The 17,755-nt window shown below is 39.5% G+C and overlaps 1 protein-coding gene and 1 pseudogene across 2 annotated transcripts in view; one reads left to right on the plus strand and one right to left on the minus strand.

The window, feature by feature from the left end:
• Positions 1-17,755, minus strand: part of SYNPR (synaptoporin) — a 311,271-nt gene that overhangs the window by 72,824 nt on the left and 220,692 nt on the right. The gene's annotated exons all lie outside the window — the stretch shown is intronic.
• On the plus strand, positions 10,668-10,766 carry LOC123394491 (annotated as a pseudogene).

The raw sequence follows: 17,755 nt of genomic DNA on the forward strand, positions 1-17,755 counted from the left end.
CTTCTATATTCCTGAATACTATTTCATCATACAGATATACCTCTTGGTTTACCTATTTATCAGTTGGTGGACATTTGGGTTGTTTCCACTGTTTTGTTTTCAGATATTTTATTTTATTTTATTTATTTAATTTATTTATATTTACTTATTTATATATTTATTTGATTTAATTTATTTCTTTTATTTTTATTTTATTTATTTATTTTTAAAGATTTTATTTATTTATGACAGAGAGATCACAAGTAGGCAGAGAAGCAGGCAGAGAGAGGGGCTGCAGGCTGCAGGCTCCTGCCGAGCAGAGAGCCCCATGTGTGGCTAGATCCCAGGACTCTGGGATCATGACCTGAGCTGAAGGCAGAGGCTTAACCCACTGAGTCACCCAGATGCCCCAAGTTGGCTGTTTCCACTTTTGAGCTATAATGAATAAAGCTGCTAGGAACATTTGTATATAGGTTTTGGTGTGTATGTATGTTTTCATTTCTTGGAGTGTAATTGCTGGATCATATGGTTTAACATTAACACAATCATACGTTTAACATTTGGAGAAATGGCTAAATGGTCTTCCAAAGTGAATTGCATGATTAACAGTTCCACCAGCAAATATAGGAGAGAGCCAAGTTTCCCATATCATTGTCAATATTTGTTATTGTTTGCCTTTTTTATTTTAGCTATCCTAATGGAGTTGAAGTGATAGCTCAGTGTGGTTTTGATTTGCATTTCCCTAATGACTAGTGATCTTAAGCATATTTCCAGGTGTTTTTTGGCTATCCGTATGTCTTTGGATAAATGTTTATTTAAGTCCTTTGCTCATTTTAAAACTGAGATGTCTTCATGTTGTTGTTAGAGTTCTTTATATAGAAAGAGTTTTGTGTGTGTGTATACACACACACACACACACACAGAGAGAGAGAGAGTGTGTTTGTGTGTTCTTTATATATGCTGGATGCAGTCCTTTTTTGAATAGGTGATTTAGAAGATTTTTCTCCCATTCTGTGGGTTGGCTTTTCACTTTTATTTATTTATTTTTAAGCTTTAAATAAATGTTTTTATTTTACAAAATAATCATACCTAAGAGCCATACATTAATGCCAAAGAGGATGCCAGTACTCAAAAAATAATTATGGGACTCTAATGTTGAACTTTTCCTGAACAAGTTATGAATCACAGTAGAAAAATCATTCAATTCTTTATCAGATCATGATGCTATTGAATCAAGACTATGTTGTTCAGTCTGATCATTTATATAATTCATTAAATATAATAAGAGGTATTAGTTACTACCTTTTGTCAGATACTATACATATCTAAGTTTTTCAAATTTTATTTTAACTACTTTTTTAATAGTGTCCTTCAAAACAGTTTTTTTAAAATTTTGATGAAATCCAATTTATCTATTTTTAATTGCTTATGTTGTCGATGTCATATCTAAGCAACCACTGCCTGACTAAAAAGTACGTAAAGATTTATTCCTATGGTTTCTTCTAAGAGTTTTATAGTTTTAGATTTTACATGGTCTATGATCTGTTTTGAGTTAATATTTTTACAATGTGAGGTAGGGGTCCAACTTCATTCTTCTGCATGCAGATATTCAGTTGTCCCTGTACCATTTGTCAAAAAGATCATTTTTCTCCATTACTATGACTGGCACCCTTGTTGAAAACCAACTGAATGTATATGTCAAGGCTGATTTCTGTACTCTCAATTCTATTCCATTGGTCTATATGTTTACCTGTAGGCTAATACCCACCACATTTTCTTCTGATTTTTTCAAACAGAGAAATGCATTCCACTACTGCATTTAATAAGCTATTTAAGAGGGAAAAAAAGACCCAAGGGTCAAAAAATTTAATCAATTATTTTCCCCTCTGTATTTAATAACTGAAAATCATTTTCAGAGCCAGTAGAAGGAATAACAGATCATCATATCCTATTTAAAAAGCTCTTTTTTTGCTGATGGATCTTTTTCCCTACCTATACAAATTTCCTGGAAGTTATATTTTTAGAATAACATTATCCATTCCTGCCTTTAATGTACATTTATTAAGGACCTACGTTTTGTAAGGATAGGTAATCCAAATGCTTCAGAAATGAATTTCTAAGGTTAATAACCATGTCTGTAACTGTGTATGTGAGTATATATGTAGCGTTCTCATTTTCCACATCAACATTTTATGTATTTTACCTTAGGTCTGCCATTTACTGTTTCTGTACCCTCGGGCAAGTTACATAATTTCTTTGACTCCTAGTTTCCTATTACCAAGAGTATACTCTCATTGAGTTCTTATAAATATCAAATGAGAAACACATGTAAAGATTTTAGTAGAGCATCTGATACACAGAAGAACTTACTAAACCATTATTAGGTGTAACCTGCACTGGAAGAATAAGGAAAGCCCTGAGATTCTTCATATTCTCTCAGAACCTACTTTAAAAAAAAAAAAAAAAGCTTTAGCCATTAATATTAGTAGGAAATGTTCAAAAGTATCTGTTGACAAAATATAATTTTCAGGTGTTAAAGTGAAAACTGGAAAAGGACAATAAGTAATTCCTAGAGTGAAGGTTGTTAATTTTTCCTCCTCCTAACTGTAACTTGGTTCTATACTCATATCAAAAAGTAGAAAAAAGGGTTGACAGAAAATCAGTTACCTAAATTTCTGATTTAGTCATTATTTGGTGACTTCTTCCAAGGTTGTTCGTTTCCTCTTTCTATTAAAAAGATGGCTCTCTAAGCAATTTAGCAAGGTAAAACAAACTCCTAAGATACATCGGCGATATGCATGTGGGTAAAATATTTGACAGCACATGTCCAAATGTGTTGTATTTGAATTTCAGCTCTAATTTACTGACAAATAAAAGTTTTCTAGTGTCTCATCTTCCACACTACTTATAATATAGTGTTGTTCCTTAAAGTAGTTTTCTAATGTGGATATTTTCCAAGAGAAGACCGTAGTGGACATGAGCCTCATTTTGGTTGTCAAGCACTCATTTTTCCTTCTTTTCCTAATAGGACCTTGATTTCCTTTCAGGGAATCACATCTTTTGGGGGATTGTCCTTCTTCTACAGAAGGGATATTCTCAAGCCAAGAGTTAAGTGTATGACTCATCTTAAACCAACTAGATTGTTTTTCTGGATTTTGGACCTTGAATGACATGATGTAAGGATGAGAAGAAGGGCTGAATTGAATCACGCCTATAGCAACACATGGACTCAATTATGTATGAATGAAAGCCATGCCTTCATTTTCATTGTACATGTGCCTTGAACTGCCCGGTTTCCGGTATTTTCTAAGCCCAGTTCCTGAGTGTTCCTTTCTTTTTGTGAACTTTTCTATGTCCTTCCAATAAATGATTTCACTTTCGTTACTCAAAGGCAGTTTCTGTTACTTGCAATTTCAAGAATTCTTGGTAACACGAAGTCTGCCTCCAGTCTTGCCCATTCCCAGACCCTCCAAAAGAAGCAGGGCTCTACAAGTGAGTTTTCCATATGTATTTGTTGACTTCTTTAATCTCCCCCAAAGGCTCACCCTTAGATTTTCTTGAAATTCTCCTATTCTTTTTTTTTTTTTTTTTTAAAGATTTTATTTATTTATTTGTAAGAGAGAGAGAGTGAGAGCGAGCACAGGCAGACAGAGTGGAAGGCAGAGTCAGAGGGAGAAGCAGGCTCCCTGTGGAGCAAGGAGCCCGATGTGGGACTCGATCCCAGGACGCTGGGATCATGACCTGAGCCGAAGGCAGCTGCTTAACCAACTGAGCCACCCAGGCGTCCCTCTCCTATTCTTTTTAAGTCCCCAAATCTCTTAAGTGTTCCAGAACTTTCTTTCAAAGGATTTAGTAAGACCTTGTAGAATAGGAGAAAGTGACATTTGATAATGATAGAGAAAATCACAAAATCCTTCTTCCACTTCAATATCTATTGAAGACCTGCCAAACCCTGTCCTAGATGCTAGAAATACAAAATGACTACGACAGAGTCTTGTTCCTTAGACAGCCTGGAGTCTACTAGGGGAGATAAAGCCCACAGAAATAACATTAATGCCATAGAGACTGTGATAAGAGCTATAATTGAGGTACAGATCAAGTGCTCTAGGAGCACAAAGGGGGGAAGATTAATTCAGGCTGGAATGATTGGGGATTTCAGGGGAAGAGATGAAATTTCGAGCTAACTAATCCTACTGTAAGTGCCCCATGGCCAATTATCTCCATGAAATGGAGTTTGCAAAATTAAGCCTGACCTGTAGAAGTTAGTATGTTTTCTCTTAGCATGGCATAGTACAGTTTCTGAGGTTTATGTCTTCTTGGGCAATGTGCTAAATTGATTAGGACAGGACTGAGCAAATAAGGAAGTCAGACATTGCTGGTCTGTGCCTTAATAGGCCTGGGGGGCCTGGTCTTTGCATCTTTTTAGTCAGTGGGACTAAATGGCAACTGACCATAGCCTAGATTGGGGCCACTGTGTTTCTTAGCAGGCTTTAAATATGGTTTAAAATTAAATAACAGCTCCAAGGAGCTGCTTGGGCTTATTTTCTTTAAATGGAGACAGTAGCAAGGATAGAACCTGCAAGTTGTTTTCAGCTGCCTTGAAAAAGATACTCATTTCATATTCTTTTATGTCCACATCTTCTTTTTTTTTTCTGCCCACACAGTGAAGGCGAATTTCTTCTTCATTTTACCAGAGAAAGGGTGCTCTGAATTCATCTAGGATGGACAATCAGTCTGACAGAACAGGCTTGAAAAACTTATTACTGCTCGTGGCCATACTTGTAGAGGTTTTGCGTGAAATGTTCCTTTCATGCTGGTAACCTCTAAGATGTGAGGGAGCAGTGTTATTTGGAGCACAAAATGTTGTGTACCTAGGTGACAATGAATTCATCTACCCAGCTAGAGAGAATATAATTGAAAGAGGAAAAGCCACTTATTTTTTTTTTAAAGTTCTGTTTTTTCAAAAGAGTGGTTTAATTTGATCAAATAAGTAGCCCAATGACCCCTCCGCCCACCTACAAAATTCACATTCTGGACAGTGCTTACATTAGTCTTTCATCGGGCAAAAGGAAAGAGAAAGAATAGGAGGTCACTGCTTCTTATCAACCTGGGGAGAAAGACATTGGAAAACCTTGTTTTATTGAACCGTGTTGTGTGTGCACACACTAGCGAGGAACCTAGAGGGGTTCATATTCCCAGAAACTTCTTGGGAATGACATAACATTCTCATAGATATAAGCAGAAAAGTGAGAGAAGGCTTCATTAGGAAGCCTTCATTCTAATGCTGCCCTATTTTCCCAACATTAGGGTCCCGAATCTTCTGCTTAGTTCAGTGATCCCTCAGAACGTCCTCAAGATGCTTATCACATGTGAAAAGGGTGAACATGGAAAAGGCAGAGGGTCTTCAGACCTCTGACCCTTCATTTGTTTCCAGTGCTGACTGGGGCAAAGGCGACCTTTGAAGTTTGTCTGATAGGGCAGGGGAGACTTGGGCCCAATGGGTCCATAGGGATGCTATTATGGGTTGGATTGTGTCCTCCAAAAATATATATGTTGAAGTCCTAAACACCAGTACTTCAGAATGTGACCTTATTTGGAAACTAGTTAAGATGAGGTCATCCTGGAATAGGGTGGGTCCCTAATCCAACATGGGTGTTGACCAAGTAAGAAGATGGCCACATGAAAACAGAGACACAAAGAGAATACTGCAGGATGAGGGCAGCAGAGGCTGGAGAGAAGCAGCTGCAAGCCAAGGAATGCTAAAGACTTCCAGCAACCACCAGAAACTAGGAAGAGGCAAGGAATGATTCCCCTGCAGTTTTCAGAGGGAGCATTTCCTGCTGACACTTGGATTTCAGACACCTAAGACTCTAGTACTGTAAGATAAACGTCTGTTGCTTGAATCCACTCAGTTTGTGGGATTTTGTTAGAGCAGCTCTGGGAAACTAATACATTTGCTTCTAACTCTCATATCCTGTGCTCTGTTGACCCCTGTGACACAGATGTGCAGTTTCCCGGACCCCTATACACCTGTCTCCTCCTCTTCACCATTAGATGTAAGGTTCCCTAGAACTATGCACATGTCCTAAGTTAACCATATGCTTTCCTACCTCCACAAATGTGTTTCCTTTCTGGCACAGCCAGGACCCAGGGTTCCTGGCCTGCTCATCATCCAAAGTCAGCTTTGACTCTCCTCTAAAGCAAGTGTGAATTAGTGTGTGAGAATAACCTTGTCCTCCCAATTGGTTTCTTTGTATCAGCCTCTGTTTGCTGCTGAACTAGGTCATTGAATGTCTAATTTCTCTCTATATTATAATTTTAAAAGTGGAGACTCTGTTTGACTCCTTTTATACTTCTGAAAGTCTTGCTTCTCAAATTATGGTCCTCAAACTAGGAGCATCAGATCACAGGATCTCTGTCCCCATCCCAGACCTCTGAATTGGAATCTTCATTGTAACAAATTCCAGTGAGATTATTTGCATGGCAAAATTTGAGAAGGACTCCCCTAGAGGACCTGTGGATACCAGCTACCTTAATTGAATACATGCTTCCCTTTTGCGGTATTACTGAGCATTTTTACTTACATTATTCCAAATTATTCATCTGAACAATTCTATTAACAATTCTGAGAGGTAGGTATTACTACTTTCCATTATATAAATGAAAAAATTAGAGAGAAGGTGGACTGGAAATTGTGGGGAGACCTCCTACTTCTTCTCCACTGGAACACAACTCCTGTGACTTGACCTACATAGTGGTTTTTCAGTCAACAATCGTAACTTCCCTGAGAGTTGCAATTTCTGGGGAACATCTGAGCATCTGTCACAGAGACAGACTTCTTTTTGCTATTTCAACACTAGTTGATGAACTCAGGTCTCTCCAGACACTACCTCAAACAGGGTTCCATGGAAACATTAAATTTGGGAAATGCTACAAATTACACAGCCTTCTTGAATATTAATTATGCAGAGTCACCATTAAAGGCTTTATTACTTGACCTCAATAAATATACCTACTTAACTATTTAACTCAGTTTTCCCCAAAGTTTATGTGGCTCCATATTGTGGTTGTGTAACAGCCATTAACATTCTGTGAAACACACTTTGGTTTAAAATGAGATGTTAATGACAAAGGGAGATGAAGAGGGAGAATCTGTGAGAGAGAGAGAGGAAGGAGGTTAGGGAGAGAGGATATTTCTCTCCTGCTGTTAGCTTCCAAGTTTTCTCAAAATCAAAATCAGATATTAGCATGTGGGAAGGGAGCTAGGGACCAGCAAGAGCTTCTGAACCACTGGGAAGGATGGTTCATTTGTCTATGCATTATTTAATATCATAAAGTCCTCCCTAGAATCTTCTCTTCCAGGCTGTAACTCAAGACAAAGACCCTCGATAAAATTAAGTAGGATGTTAACTTGGAAGCACATTGGGAGGCTAGAGTGCCACATTAAATCATATTAACTTTTAAAAATGGATACTGAGGTCATGAGCTTCACACATGGGGGGCACAATACTACAAAGTAGCAGGATACCACCATGCAAAGAACATTAATTACCCATCAGGAGGTTGCTGGGAAGAAGCAGCAGGAAGGCATGTGCACTTGGCCATCAGGGGAAATCTCTTTTCAAGGATACTTTTGCTCTTGAGGTGAAGGGCTGCATCAAGAGCCTTTTTGCTTTTGCTGGGCTCTTGATAGCTCTGAGGGTAGATTTATTTGGATTTTTGGTGCTGATGGAGAGCAGGTCTCTATCCACAGTGCTGCTCAGGACTCTGGCAAGCAATGTCACCATTCTCTGGAGGTTTTTTTTTTTTTTTTTTTTTTGGTGTATTTATTTATTTATTTGAGAGAGAGAACACGAGCAGGGTGAGGGGCAGAGGGAGAAGCAGACTCCCCACTGAGCAGAGCGCCTGATCTGGGGGCTTGATCTCAGGACTCTAGGATCATGACCTGAGCTGAAGGCAGTTGCTCAACTGATGAGCCACCCAACTGTCCCTCTCAAGTTTTTAATCAAGGTCACTCATCCTTTTCATGCAAATCTAGGGCAGCAATTGGTTGCTGTCTGCCTGCTTACAGTGGAAATGACAGGGTGGGGTTTTCCAGATATTTTTGTTATAGAAAGAAAAAGGATTTGAGATTGGCTGTTTGAAAGCAGAAATACCTTCCAGAAGCTCTTCTCTGTGAGGGCATGGACACAATAAATGAAAGCAGGCAAATAGAAAGGGCTACATGAATTTTCCAGTAAAGCCCATAGATTTTTTTTCAAAATGCTCTGGGATCTCATTTCCCCAATTTATTTGCTGCTACTATTCTGCCTGGATTTACTCCAGTTGTCCCCTCTCTCTGGAATACCTGGCCCCCATTTCTGCTGGCTGAAACCACCCATTTTTTCCAAGGTCCTGTCAAACTTGTCCTTCTTTGAGAAGAATTTCCTGATTGCCTCTGGAGAAACAAGTGCTGGCAATGAGTCTGAATCAAATTGTGAAAGGAATGGCACTTCTGGAACATGCTATTGAACTCTAGGAAGAAACATTATTGGTTAAGTGAAGATCTGAGGAAAGACTCCTTAGGACTTCTAGTTAGAACATCCTACTTGCTTCACTACCAAACCCTGCAGTCAAGCCATGTTGTCTCAAAGAGAAGGTTAGCATCTCATGGGACCTAAAGGGTAGAATGCCAACCATTCTGTCTAGTTTGCTCAACTCTGAACACTTTTGGGACGGTGCCTGACACATGGCAGACGTGCCTTAACCCTCTGTGGAATGAAGAAAGTGTATCATGCTTCTGCTGTCCAGATTGTATAGCTTTGTGCACCTGATCCTGCTACCCACCTCCATCCAGAGCAGGCAGGGAAGGGAACTATCAGCAGTGAAGGTGCCTGCTCTTGCATTCTCTTTCCAAAGCATTGGTTCTCAATTGGGACTGTCCACAAGAACCAGTTAGGGAGCAACATATTGACATGGCAATATATTGACTTGGCCACACCTGCAGAGATTGTGGCTTAATTATTCTCAGCTAAGGCTCAATTATCTGGGGTTTCAAAAGCTCCAAAGTGATTCTAATGTTGCCAGGCTGAGAACCGGAGAACTGCTTTCTAGGAAAGTAAGCATTTTCACAACCATTTTTTTAGAAAGAAAAATCAGGAGTTTCAGCTGTGTGGGATTGCATGACAACTAGTATTTAGAGGTGATGTAGATACATGGTTTAGGAATATATAGGAATATAGTGGAGTTGAGATTCTCTGTGCGAGGCATAGTGTATTAAACAAGACAGTAGGGAAAGTGCTATGAAATAGACGAGGATGGTGGCATAATAAGTGACTGCTGAGGAGGTGTATGTTACCTTTATGGTTTGCCATATCATAGTCCACATTCTCTATGTCCTCTTCAATTGCCACCACCTTTAGAAAGCCCTCCATGATCATTCATGATGGAAGCAATCTCTCTCCTCTCTAAGCCACCACAGCCCATTACCTTCACCTTTCTAATGGGTTGTAGCTCTTTGTCTTATGTATCTTTCTCAGCCTGCTATCTTTCTGCTACTACCTGCCCCTTGCTAGGATCTAACCTCAGTTTTGATTTATCTGGTAGTCCCTTGCTCGTTGCTCTGGGATAGCCTTCCATTGTGCAGGGCTCAAACAATGTTTATGGAAGAGTTACTTATGTGCACTCAATTCCTTTCAACAAGAATAAGAGCAATCCAAAAAACCTAAGTGCACACACGGTAATTAAAGCAACAAACAAAACTGTATTGGCTCTCTGCCTCTGAGTGTGCTGTTGACTTGCAGACAATAGCTTCTGATCACTCACCTTTGGAAGAACATATGACAATTCAAATGAAAAACGTCAACCCAGGCAGTTTTAGGAAAGCCAACTCATTTGTTGACTAAAAATGATCCAAATAGTCAGAAATGAAGACTGCCAGAAAATGAAGTGCCATCCTTTTAACCTACTTAAACAGACACTTGCAAGCAGTGTAGAAGAGAACAGAAGGCAGAATGAAAACAAGAGAATAAATAAAAATATTGTGGATTCACTTGCCATGGTCAGTGGTGTGTGACAAGGCACTCTGTAGCCAGCCTGACTTCTACACCTGTGGATTCTTCCAAAAAGATACCCTTCATGGGCAGGGACCTTATTATCGGATACTATTTGATCGCCAAAGTCAATCTTATTCAATCCTACTACTGCCTTGAAGAATGGTCAGCACCATTCCATTTTTATAAACGTCGAAACTGACCTGTTGTTCTGGAGACACCATGGCTTGTGCATGTGGCAATGAGCTTTGGGACTAATAGCCTGGACTCTACTTCCAGCTCCACACACTTGCTGTGTGGGACTGAGTAACATCTAATGACGTTACTATTGTTTCTTCTTTACAATGTTGAGAGAGTAGGCCAAGTCCACAGATGTAAAACACTAAGGACACTACCACATACACAGTCGGCATTCAGTACATGTTAGCTTATTCTGTAATTTGCCCAAGGCTGATGGGTGCTAAGGCAATGATTGGAATTTAGGTGTGTAAGGGAAAATACTAAGCAGCAATGGTCTTAAGTTAATGGAGTTAGCAATGCCCTTGGAAGCAGGAGAAATCACCCTAATTTTGCTCCCGTATAACTTGAGTGTAGCTGAACGGTCAGATCATTTCCTTTGCACCCTTTCTTTCTTGCTTGTCCAAGTTAGAACCCTTTGTGCTTGGTTCAGCAGCACATATACTAAAATAAGAAGCATACAGAGAAGATTAGCGTGGCCCCTGTGCGAGGATGACATACAAGTTAGAACCCTTTGGTGGATAAGCAGGGCTGGAACACTATTAGAGCCCTCCATAAACAAGGCTGTGTAGTGCAAGGTGAAGTGTGTCCATTCCCTCCTCTGGATATTTGGAATCAAGAATTCAGAGATTTCCAGGTTTGGTGGGGGAATCATAGAATTTTTAGTATATTACTGACGAGCTCACACTTGCCATGCTTTCTGTTAAGCTTCCATTCACCCCTGCTCCCCTGCTCCAAGTATCTCCTGTAGAGAAGCGGGATGGACTTAGAGAGACAGAACATGATTCTGTGAGTTTCCTCTAATTTGAGACTTCAAGTTTGAAACAATGTATGCTACGTGGTCCCATTGAATCTCCCAAGATTCTGAAAGACCCTGAGACCACTGCTGTATATGTCAAATCAGAGGAAGTAGGAGTTGTTTTTGTGATGTTTGTACCCCACTCCCATGAAAACACTCCATTCAGTACGTGCATTTATTGTCCTATTTGCCACACCAGGCAGTGCTTATATATTTCCTGATTTGTCTTCCTTTCTGTGTTATGAGTGCTTAAGGGCATAAAATGTATCCAGCATATGGGAGTGATTAGAATCTCCAGCTCAGAAGTCAGGTATACCCATCTGCAGCTCCGATAACTTCTCCTTTCTGACTTTGTTCAGATAAATCAAAGTACGGCCCAGAACCTCTATGTTTGGGGGCAGCGTTCACCTGGTTCAGGTTGGTGTCCTAGATTACAAAAGGTGACATGAATGTGCATATTTCTTTTCTTTCTTTTTTAAAAAATGATTTTATTTATTTATTTGAGAGAGAGAGTGAGAGAGAGCATGAGAGGGGCGAGGGTCAGAGGGAGAAGCAGACTCCCCATGGAGCTGGGAGCCCTTTGTGGGACTCGATCCCGGGACTCTGGGATCATTACCTGAGCCGAAGGCAGTCGCTTAACCAACTGAGCCACCCAGGCACGTGAATGTGCATATTTCTATTGAGAATTCAAAGCTCTATCAGATTCTCATATTGAGGGAGACATGGTTCTATAAGAAGTAAAGAAGTTCTGCTGTTAATCAGTTAAAATTAAGTTTAGGAAGCTTCTAGATTCTTTATAGCACTCTTTATAGTAAAAAAGGGGATTATTATATCCTCAGTTTCTATATTAGGAGAATCAGTTCTTATATCCCTTTTATGCATTTTTAGTACAAATTCACTTAATGTAGGGTTAACTTAGGATTTTCTCTGTTTCTTAAAATATCTTTTCCTCCATGATCATACATTGAGATGTAATTTTATGTGCCAAGCACCTTATAAAGCACTTGGAAAGTATATTAGCTCATTTAACCAACATAGTAATTCTCCAAATAAATATTAGTGTCTCTCCATTACAAAGAAAAGGAAACTGGAACTTTGAGGTAAGACTGGTTCTAAAGCTGTCTTTTTGTGCTTATACACCTTATGCCATACTGTCCTCATGTCTGTTAGAGTTCTTTGTTTATGGAGATGAGCTCACCCAGTCCATTGTTTGGTCTATAAAACATCTGGGTCTAGAGATGTCAGAATTCTACTTTAGAAATCTGTCTAGTTACAGGTAGGTAGATCATTCTGAGACCATTTTCCCTTTGAGTCAGAATGTTAACTTCCCTGAACAAATAGGTCTTGCTCTTATAAACAGATTTTTCAAGGAAGGCTAAATGACATCCCACAGACAATACTATTCAAAGGTTTCATAAATATATATTATATTGTTAGGTAAAAAGGAATATTTGAATACATTAAGGATTTTAATGAAAACATGAACCACCTGTAAAACAAGAAAAAAGTTGTTTTCTAACAACACTTGGAAAGGTAAATGTATACAAAACTGACATTAAAAAAAGAAAGAAAAAAATTGAGGGAAGAGAAATAGAACTAAGTTAGATGCAGACTAATCATAGTTATTGGAACTCTGCTCTGACATATTAAACTGCAAAACTGAGTGCTAGAAGGGAGTTTAAGAAGGGAGGAAAGGTCATGGTCTTTGACATTTCCCAAATATATGTAGCCAGAAAAAAAGACTAATCTGGTGTTTGCCGTCCAAGCTGAGCAAAGACCGGGAAAGAGCTTCTTCAACTTGGAGTGTTCTAACCCAAACCAAGACAACGGCATGAGTTAGTTCAATTTTGGGCAGGTGCTTTTCTGTATACCTAATGCTCATAAAAATTTCATGATTTTAAACAGCAAATCTAACTTCAGAAATTTTTGTTGAAAAAAAATAATTATTTAGAAAAGAACTGGGATCCTGGGTGGCTCAGTTGGTTGGAGCAACTGCCTTTGGCTCAGGTCATGATCCTGGAATCCCAGGATCTAGTCCTGCATTGGGCTCCCTGCTCAGTGGGGAGTCTGCTTCTCTCTTTGACCTTCCCCTCTCCTGTGCTCTCTCTCTCTCTCAAATAAATACATAAATTCTTAAAAAAAAAAAAGACCTATCATGGCTATGCATAAAGGATGTTTGATTGCAGCATTGTTGATCCTAGTACAATTAATTGTTGGATTAATTGTTGATTGGAACCCAAATACTTGTTCATAGGGGATTAGCTAAATTTGTATAAAGGGGGACTCTATGATCATGTTGATGTAAAAAAATTATTTTAAATATCCACAATGCATTTAGCTTAAGATGTAAGTTAGAAAACACACTCAGGTTGATAAAAATAAATTAATATCAATATAATATACACATACACACACGTACATACAAAATTTGTAAGGTGCAAACACATATGGTATGTCTTTTCATTGGTGTGCTTTTCTGAATTATCCAAATTCTCTGCAACAAGTTTCTGTTGGCTATTAATAAAAACAGAATTCATTTAAAAAAAAATCAAAGATGTTAATCATTCACAATACATATTATCACGGCTTAACCTTCCCTGTTCCTTTACCCAGGCCCAAAGCACACAGATATGCCTCCCATTTCCACTAACGGGCAACTTAGGGAAAAGAATTCCACTATCTTATAATTTTTCCATTTAAGAAAAGACTTTTCATTATTCATACCCAGATGACTTGGACAGGGAAAAGAAGAGAGAGGCTGACCATACTGATACCAGTCTTCCAGATAATAACTATAACTGTCCCATTTAGCACTGGGGCAATACCTAGGATCTTCAAAGCTGTCTCTGAAGTTATCTAATTAAACAAAGTAAGGAGGACAATGATGAGAGTGGAAGATTTAATCTGGGAAGCATGAGGGGGCCTCTGGATACTAAGGAGAGGAAATCAACAGAGGCGTAGTAACGAGAGGGGCCAAATGAGACATTCAGTTGCAAGCAAATATCATAATAAGCTCGTAAGAATTTTGAGGGCTAAAAGCAAAAATCACAAATTAAGAAGAGAAGGAGAAAACAGAGAATGACAAAATTAGTAGAAATGGAGGAAGGGAAAGCTGTTCAAAATTTTTACATAACCATATTGCTTCTAGAACCCAACATCATTAATCCACTTAATGATTCTTTGTAAATATTTGAATGAAGAACCATTCCGGTGACCCTGGGACTCACATAATTTCACAAGCCTTAAACATCAGGCCTGCCAATCAGAATTACCAATGACATTTATCTCTGTAACAGAGGGAGAACATTAAACATACATCACAGACTCACATTCTTGGGGGATGCCATAGAGGCCAGCCAGCCCCTGCCCTGTGATCAAATTTAAATGCACTGAGAAAACAAGCACATCAGAGGCTATCCAAAGAGCAAGTCTCAGGCATCCTAAGAGCAAGTTATTCATCAGGAACTCAGGGAAAATGCTGAAGTGGGGGGGGGGGGGGAGAAAGAAAAGAAAGAAAGAAAAGAAAAGTAAAAAGGCTTATCTGGAACCTGGTTGATCCAGTTCTTGTGAACACACTGGTTTACTTCACTTAATTACTGGTTCCAAATGGCTTGCTCCTACAATATATATTAATTATTCCAACTAGGAAGATGTATGAGCTGTTCCCTTGAAGTTCTTTCCAGGTTCGAAAGGGAGGGGTGGTATTCCCAATAAACCTTGATTAGTGGAGGGAAATCCAGAAGTGGGAGTGGCGGGGCCAAGGCCATTTATGCGCTGGGAATTGAAAGCCAAAGTAGGTACACTTCAGTAGGTGTAAGATGTAGAATTTTTTTAGAGTTGCTCCATTTTCCATGACTTTCCTCTGACTTACTTTGTCCCTTTCAGTAGGTTTAAAGGTGTGCAGTGATACCCTGCCCATCCTGTAGACAGGCGTCTCAACATCTTTCTTTTTTTTTTTCCCCTCATCAAAACATACAGACCTGCAGTTAAAATACGGCTGCCAATTACCAAGTATAAGCTTCCGGGCCCTGAATTCACACAGGTCAGAAGGCAGAGGAGAAAAAGTGCAAGGCAGTAAACATACCTATGTGCTTTGATCATATCTGCAGGCACATAGCCTTATTGCCTATTTTTTTTTTTTTTTTTGGCAAGGGGTGCTTTACTAATCAAAAAGCAACAGATTCCTAGCTCTCTGCTTGGAATACTGCTCACCGCATTTCTGATATCTGACCTGGAGCAGGAGAGGTGGGCTGGCTAGCTTGCATCACTGTAGTGGATACCAAGCACATGAGGAGCATTTTCAGTCATGTTTATGAATTAACTATAAAGGGATTCATTTTTGCAAGATGCCCTATGGGGCACTCAAACGTTCCTCACTCGTCATAATCCTGGTCTATTTGATCTGTCCCTTTTTTCTCGCTCTCTCCCTGCCCTCCTCCTTTCCTTCCTCCCCTCCTCCTCTCCTTGCTTTATTTACTCATTCCTCTTATGCACAACCACTAAAGGTCTTTGATGCTGTGGATCACTGGGGAGAAATATTCTGCCTTAGCCTTCACTTTGCTTTGCCTCTTGTATTACACTGGATCTGCCTCCCTTCCAGACATCCATTGAGAGCAGACTCTGAAGTATAAACAATTTTTTTCATTTGTTTAGACAAAATGGCACTAGAAAATGAAAATCACAAAGCACATTCACAAGAAACAGAAATTAAGACGACTCCTGTATGCTCTACAGCCCTATATGATCAGACTTGCCTTGTCTCTGTCTTCCCAGGTGATTGGGAGTTGGTCACAGGCCAAATGAAGGTGTACAGGGGAATCAGTTGCCTTCAACATCTATGCATTAGTTTCCTAGGGCTGCCACAACAATTTGCCATAAACGGGGTGACTTAGAGCAACTGAAATTTACTCTGTCACAATTCTGGAGGCCAAAAATCAGAAATCAGCAGTTTCCAGCATACCTAAAGTATCAGTAGGACTGGTTCCTTCTAGAGGTTCTAAGGGAGAATCTAATCCATCTCCCTCCCCTAGCTTCTGGTGGCTGCCAGAAAGTCTTAGCATTCCTTGATTAGTAGAGGCATCATTCGAATCTCTGCCTGTATCTTCACATGGTCTTTCTCTGTGTCTCTGTTCTTTCCTTTATTTTATAAGGATACTCGTCATTGGATTGAGGGCCCTCCCTAAATCCAGAATGATCTCATCTCAAGGCATTTAATTACATCAGCAAAGATTATATTTCCAAATAAGGGCACATTCACAAGTACTGGGGGTTAGGACTTAGACATATTTGTGGTGGGCACTATTGGACCTGTATTTGTCCTTGTTCTCTTCTCCATCATATTACCAAAGTTGAGCAAAAGCAAAAAACCCCATAAAGGTCCTATAACATGCATAGAGAATATGAAAGGACGCAGTGTTCTCACAGAGTGTCCTTACAAAGTCTTCTTTGTAAGCAAAGATTGGAAACATCTAAGTGTCCATCAATAGGAGGCTTGGTTAAATAAATTTGGTTCATCTCCCCAATGGAATAACATGCAGTTACTAAAAAGAACAAAGCAGGGCCTACATGAATTGAGATGGAAATATCTCCTAAATATGTTGCAAAGATAATTAAGCAGATTATAGAACAAAATGCATGTCATTCATTCATTTAAAAAAAAGCAAATTATAAACAACAAACCCATATAATTCTCCTTTTGGGGAATTTCTCTGTTCCTATGTCAGTTATGTGATTCTGAGAAGGGGGACTGCCAATCAGTCTCTTAATCCCCTTTCTGTGCCATAAAGAGTATCCTGATCTGGACAATCACAGCATCCTATTGTGCTAACCAGTGATGGGATGGAGATTGGGGTGAAAACCAAGCTGGCTAATTAGAAGTCTTCCAAAGATTTTTAAAAATTCGAATTTTGAGGAGGAAAAAGTCTCTTGCCTGTTTTCTATGGCTTCTGGAACAACGAACTACTACAAGCTTTGAGGCCTAATAGAACACAAAGTTATTATCTCATCATCCTGTAGGTGAGAAATATGATTCACGTCTCAAGATAGCAGTGAGGTTGTGTTCCCTTCTGGAGCCTCTACAGGAGAATCCATATCCTTTCCCAGCTAGCTCGATCTACAGGCCCTCACTTCCTTGGCTCCTGGTCTCATTCCTCCATCTTCAAAACCAGCAACAGAAGTTCAAATCTTTCTCTTATTACATCTTTCCAACCTTGCTACCACTATCATATCTCCTTCTCTGACTCTAATTCTTCTACCTACATCTTTTACCTTTAAGAACCCTTGCGATTCCTTTGGGCCCACCTGGAGAATCCAGGATAACATCCATAGTTTTAGGTTAGTTGAATTTTAATTCCATCTGCAATCTTAACTCTCCTTTGCTATGTCAGGGAACATATTTTAGGTTCAGGCGATGACAATGACATTGGGAGGTGGGGGTGGGTATCGTTCTGTCACCAATCTGGCGGTAAATCCAGGCCTGCCAATAGCTATCCTCTCTAACACAGGGAGAAACACCACTGAGGAGGGAAAAATGAGGCATTGCCAAGAGATAGAGAAATGACAGCAGTTGAGACCACCCTGTTGGAGTTCCTTGATCTGGCCATTCCTAAAGCCAACACACCTCACTTCAGTATGTGTAAGTGAAGAGATTCCTCCCACCTGTTTAAAACATTTTTGAATTGCGTTATGTTATGGCACATATTACTTGTGT

This window comes from Mustela putorius, unplaced genomic scaffold, assembly GCF_011764305.1.
Source record: "Mustela putorius furo isolate JIRA1106 unplaced genomic scaffold, ASM1176430v1.1 tig00000095_pilon_pilon_pilon, whole genome shotgun sequence".
Taxonomy (NCBI): Eukaryota; Metazoa; Chordata; class Mammalia; order Carnivora; family Mustelidae; genus Mustela; species Mustela putorius.